This window comes from Corvus hawaiiensis, chromosome 3 (genome assembly GCF_020740725.1).
Source record: "Corvus hawaiiensis isolate bCorHaw1 chromosome 3, bCorHaw1.pri.cur, whole genome shotgun sequence".
NCBI classification, from domain to species: domain Eukaryota; kingdom Metazoa; phylum Chordata; class Aves; order Passeriformes; family Corvidae; genus Corvus; species Corvus hawaiiensis.
Window position 1 is genome coordinate 41035518 of NC_063215.1, and position 6707 is coordinate 41042224.

Sequence of the window (6707 nt, forward strand, 5' to 3'; positions counted from 1 at the left end):
GAATTCACTGAACTCTCCAGAACCCTGGACAAGCTTCCCAGAAATAATAAAGTGCAGATGCATCTCCAAGCATTCCTGAGAGCTGGACAGCACTGCCTGGTGTGCAGGATTAATTCTGTAGGCTAGCTATTAGCCATATAAGAGCTAGGTCAACAAGAGAATACGTTCAAAAGTGCAGCTTTCTTTGTTTCCATCACTTTTCAAGTCTTTCATGTCAGATTTCTGAAAAATTCTTTTATCTTCCATTTGTTTGATATTAAAAAGCTCTGTAAGCAATGGCACTTAAAATGATCACTCAAAACCTCTTACAAAAATTACAGAATCGAAACCTTAATCTTTGTAGTGATTTTAAATGTCTCTGATGCATTAAATTTTAGTCTGTGTTCAAGATGAATACATTTACAGATAAACATACTGTATAGCAAGGCATAGATCATTTACCTTTTTTGTAAGGCACACATATGTATTTGTAAGTGAAAACATAGTTTATGAACTCCATCTTATCAGCAAAAATATGCAGGAATGTGCACCATAATGATAATAATTCTCACTGCCACCAGTCCCATTCAACCAAGAAGATCAAAGAGTTGGTGAAATAGATCTGACCCTTCAGCATCTATAAAAATGTTTTCCTTTGATGTTGCAAATTGTAGGCTTAAATGGTTCTGAGATTCTTTTCACACTTATGTAAAGCATCTGTAAAAGTGTTTGCAGAATTATGGCCTTTATTTTCCAAGAAAATTGGTGCCTTGCATAAATATTTTATTTCACAAAAATATTTAATTTTTACATAAAATTTATTGTATAAATATCATGTTTTCATCTTTGCATTAGAGAACTGAGGCAGAGTTGATGAGTAACACCACACTTGAGCTATCTGCGTTGCCTGCACAGCCCACTGCAGTCATGAGCAGAGTGAACGAGCTCAGCTGTTGTACGGCGTTGCTGTGTAACAATACAAATCCTTGTCAGCACTGACCCAGCAGCCAAGCAAGCTCACTTCGAGCCATGGAACTTATGCAAGCGATCTGCTAAACCTTTCAACTCTGAAAATCTCTAGAATCCCCCATGAAAGTTAGTCAGAAAACAGGCCTTAGGCACTTTTCTAAATTTCTTAATCCATAATGAAAGGTGTGACTAAGTCACCTGGGAGCACCTCCCTGGTGTGGATATTAATGCGTACTTTTACAGTTCACCACATTAATAAAGACATCTCAAAGATTCTTCTTGTAAACTCTCAGCACGATTCTTTTAAGACAACTATAACCTGTCATCAGTGAAACATTTAAGGTTTTGGAAAACCCTTACTGAAGAGAGAGCTGTCTTCTTCCTACCAATTGGTTTTGTAGTAGCCTTCTGCCTTTTTTATACAGTTGCTGGCAACATGATATGGAAGATTTGACTGGAAAGGACACATTCTAGGCCAGGACACCCAGAACTAGCAATTCTCAGCAAATCAGAGCATACAATTCATACTTAAGCTTAAAACAACTTTTGAAGGTGTTTTGCTGCTCTGAAATCTGTTTCTTAAGCCAGAACATTCCTTCTCATGGAAGTCCATCTCACCTTGTCAGAGCACTGCTCTTTATCTTAGGAGGGAAAATACTTTTCTCCTCCCTTAAGTTTATGCTCATGATGTGCTTCCACAGTGTTGCATCCCATCTCCATTTTTAGTTTGTTATTCCATTTTCTTTCCACATCACAGGTTTGCCATGCCCTGATATTCCTAGCTGCCAAGAGGAATTCCTGAATCTGAGTGACTAGACATCTACACAGTACTTGAGATGCTTAGTCATGCCAGCTTCAAAATTTCAAAAATAGTTTTCATTTTCTTTTCCATCTTCCTCCCCAAGGAGAACTTTATTGGGGATTTCTCAGGTCTTATAGTGGTTTCTTATTGTTCTCCCAATAGCTGATTGCTTAGTTTGAAGGCATTTCCCAATTACCTTCCTTTAAGAGTTTCTCAGTCACTTATCGCCACTATAGGAGAAATCCCTTCATTCATTTACCAGCTCAGCACCCTAATGTTATCTAGAAGTCTTACATAGATTTTATTTTCCCAATTTAACATATTAGCATAATATAATTGAAATTGCTTGTGAAATCCAGAAACATTAATTTCAAGGCATTGATTTCATTGTTCTAATACTAGCAGTAATATCTCCATTGTATGATACTACACCCCGTGGACAGAAGAATACATGCTTAATAAGCTTTCTTATCTCTTCTGAAGCTAATTGCTTCTGTGGGTTTTGATTCACAATGCGTTCTGGTTTTAAAAAGTTTCTCAAAACATCCCACTTCACCATCATTTTTTTAACCCAGACAATATGGTGCTCTTCCTCACTCTATTTACCAAACATAACAATGCCCCTCCACAGCAGTCTTTCAGCTAAGTTTATCAGCAGCCCCATTCTCTTAACAGACATATATTCCTTTTAACAATCTCTAGCAGAGGAAGCAATGAAGCCTAGTTTATGAATTCAGGTCTTGTAGTTAGATTCTCTAGCATATAATTAGGCATGATGTCTGATTAAAGCTTTTCTCACAATTAGGGCACTCATAATAGCTCTCTACTGTGGATTCCCTCATGTCTCTGGGGGGTTGCATTCATAAATCAGGTTCTCTTTCAGAAGGGGGTACTTTAGAGGTCTGCTTGAGCTATTCCATCATCCATTTTGATGAACATAATGTGAACATATTACCTTTTCATCTACTAACACTGTGAAATCAGCTGATAAGCTGATAAGTTAGGAAGTGTGAAAGATGGTGGCAGAAAGGGAAACACAGGTAGAGACAAGCAGAGAAGGAAAATAATCACTTAGGCATCATATCCTTAGGGAGTATCTAATATGTCTAATTCTGATAAATACCTTCTTCTACCATACAGCAGTATAAATCTGTGCCATTTTTACACACTTAGAGAAATGCAGGTTCAACATTTCACCTTCCATGTAACATGAAAGACAAAGCCAGGCTCTGTGCTGAAACAACTGCTGCTTCACTTTTAACCCAATTTCAAACCTTTTCCTTCTTCCTCAGACGGTCTTGATTTTGTAAGACTCACATGAAGCTCTTTTCACACAATATTTTTCTTCTCTCACATAAAAAAACTCTGTTTCTCAAATGTCCAGATAAAATGTTTTAAACATGAGAATGACAGCTAAGAATTTTTGCTGAAGGACAACCATTTCCCAACTGTTCACTCAAACACAAGCTGCTCACAAATAAGCATTCAGCCAAACAGCCATTAAAAAATGATTCTTCAGCAGCCTACGATATTGCACATTTGGACATCTGCTTGTGTCTGTTCTTGGAGACAGACCACCCGGCTGGAGAGACTCCTAGTCTAACCTATTTTGATCCTTCTTATGTCCTCACACAAAACTGCCATGGTGAGCTTTCCACCACAGCATCTCAAAACTGCCCCACAGGCAGCCACAGCTTTTCATTCTACAGACCAGTGTCAGCACCACATTCACTGGCCAACTTCTAAAATTCCCCTCTTAGATACTTAACAATCTGTGTGCACTCTTCAGGCAATCCCAGCAGCATGCACCTCTTTGGTCAGCCTCAGACATAGCAGCAGGTGGCAGACCTGTGTAACAGCATCATTCATCTCAAAGTCTCTTGAGTGAGTCAGTTGAAAGCTTCCCTGTCTACACCTGCAGAAGTGTTAAACAATGTGCTGGCAGGGACAAGCCAACTGCATACCTTAGAGGCAGCAGTGTGTGGATAGAGCTGCCTCACTACTACTGTCAGCACCATGACATTGTGGGGGGAATCACCAGCAGAATTTTTTGTACCATATTTTTCTGTAAAATACAGACCTGTTTATGTTAAGTAATTCCAGAGCCAGCATTATCCTTCTGGAGTCACAGGTGAGTGAAAGATACAGATCTCTCAGTCCTCTCATAAATGTCAGAAGACTTGTCCTTGCTTGGCTGTATGGACTTCCACAACTTTTGACCCCATAGAAATTTTTTCCCAGCCTGCCCCTAAAAGTGATTGAGGAATGCACAAATCTCTCTTAAATCCACCTTTAGTGAAACTATGCGCCAAATATTCAAATTTAGGCACAGACAGTGGGAATCAGACATAAAAGGTCACTTTTTTCCATCACATCCCAGACTTTGTAATCTGATGTATTTTATTACATTATTAGAGTGAAACCTGCTCCCACTTATGCTTCAGACCACCTGCTGCCCTCCCAGTACATCCCTAGCATATTTCAGGAGTCATCTCATGCCAAGAGGCACTTAATATGTGACTATTCTATTCTGGAGGACACATTTTACTAGTGTGGACATATGTGGCTACTGTGGCTAGTCCCAGAGAAAGGTCACGGACATATTTCACTAGTAAAATGCAGTTAAATTTAAAGTATAGATTTAAGCCTTTAATACTAAGTACCTGTTTAAATTCGTGAACAGTCTTTCTCAGGAACTAAAACAGTATCACATCCCACCACCTGAAATAGGCATTGTCATATTCTCTGGGAATGGTAATCACGTTAGGCTAAAAGAGCCATAAACTCAATTTAGGAAAAATCTATTTCCGTGACAGTTCAATGCATGATCAGTTTGGCAGAGTTCTAACAATTTACTCTCCCATATTTAACATGAATTTACCCCTTTTTAGTGGCAATTCCTCCTTAATGAAAACAAATTTTTTTACAACTGATATGACATAAAATGTGAACCTAATCTATGTCTAAATTTTGTGCTGTTTAATGACCTCCCGCCCCTTGATTACTATGAAAGCCCTCCTGCAGAGTTCAGCTGTGTAAGAGTGAATTCAGTCTTTTTCAGGTATTTGGAGAATTGATAGTTCTTGATTAAATAGTCCATTAATTAAACCCCAAACCCCATCACACAATATCTATTCAGGCAAAAAGGATAGCTTCCATATAATTGAAATAGAAAGCAAGATTCTGCACATATTTCCAAATACAAGCTGCAGAGAACAGGAACTGGTAGTCGAGAAATATCAAAGCAAGCAGAAGAAATTCTGCTCTTCTGATGAGCATCTGCTGAACCTCCTTGAATTTGGGGACACATTTTTACCAAATTGGGACTGAAAGTATTTGTAGAAACATAAGAGAAATTCACCATGGCAGGTCAGGGGCCCTGAATGGAAGAATTTTAAAGAATCAAATGAATGTTTGCATGTTTGCAAGCATAACGAAATAGAAGTTCAGAGCCCTTCCAAATTCACCTATTTCACACATATTGCATTTCACCTTTCAAAAGGAAGCTAGGAAATTAATTCATTATTTAGGTCAACATGCTTCAAAATTTCCATACCATTCAGATAAAAATCCTGAAATAGAATAATTTTGTATGAATTGTTTGAGGTTTTTTGAGGTTTTGAGTAAGGATTGTGAAACCTAGTAGATGTAAAATTTAAAATCTAAAAGCTACCCAGACAAGGAAAAGCAGTGCTAGCATATTTACAACCCCACTACTATTTTCTTGTGCTCTAATTTTCACTACAATACAAGAAAATAAGGTTCTCCATCCAAAACTCGACTGACACAGCATTTTTCTCTAAAGTAATGGGATATGACTTCATCATCAAAACTCAGTAAAACAAATTTGCATAACAACATAGCTTAAACATAAACATGAGAGACAGAGCTAGCTAGATGAACAACATCCCTTATAAAAAAATCAGGTCATGCTGAGCTAAATTTATGTCCAGTATCCCAAGCTATTCTGAACCAACCTCATGGCAGCAAGATGATACCATCAGATATCTTGGCTGAGTGTGAATGAAAGGTGTGTATTCTGAAATTTTATATATTCTTTTTATTTCTGCCTCAGATCCCATCTTTATTCCTCCAGTTTCTGGCAGAAACATCAATAAGCTGCCAAGACCCCTCTATTTCAGTCTTGGGATGGCAACTCAGTTGTTCCCATACTACTCATAAACTTTGAGGTGATGCTGACTGTAGTGATATGTTCACTTACCCTTTTTCCTGAATGGACCTTATTGACTGCAACAGGATTATACCTCTGCACAATAATTGAACCTTCATGCAACTGCAGGCAAGACTGACTATTGTAATAAGGCTTGCTTACTTTTTAATCTCTTGGATTCATCAAGGAAAATACTTTATCCCTCTTTTGTATTTTGCCGTGTTCGGCTTCCAGGTGTGGTTTGCCTCTGAACTCACTGGTAATACCTACAAATAGAATTCTTTATCAAAATATTGTGGCCCAGCAGCCTTTTCAGGTGAATGCCTGGTTTGCTAACTGAGGAACATCACTAATATAGCATGCAATTAACACACACCAGATTATTCTGCAACAACACTAGATCCATGAGGCTCAACAAAGAGTCTGCTGGAGAAAAATCTATTTTGGTTCCAAAATTACACAAAGCTAATTTCACCAAATTGTCCTAAATTATGTCAGCGTATCTTCTGGTTTTAGTCTGTCTTCTAAGTCCTTTTGTGTTGATTTTCAATTTATACCCACCAACTTACCTACTAAGCATATAATCTCTTAGTAGAAGTGAATCTGCATATGTATGGACTCCCAGCTGGACAAAGATCATAGTCTGGTAGGCATAAATTATAATTTAATAGACACATAGCAAGAAAAAATCCCTGCCCATCTGTTTCATCCTTCAGCTAAATATTTTGGAAGGAAGTAATTCACCTTGGCAAGATTCCACAGTAAATTATGAATTGAATAAATAAG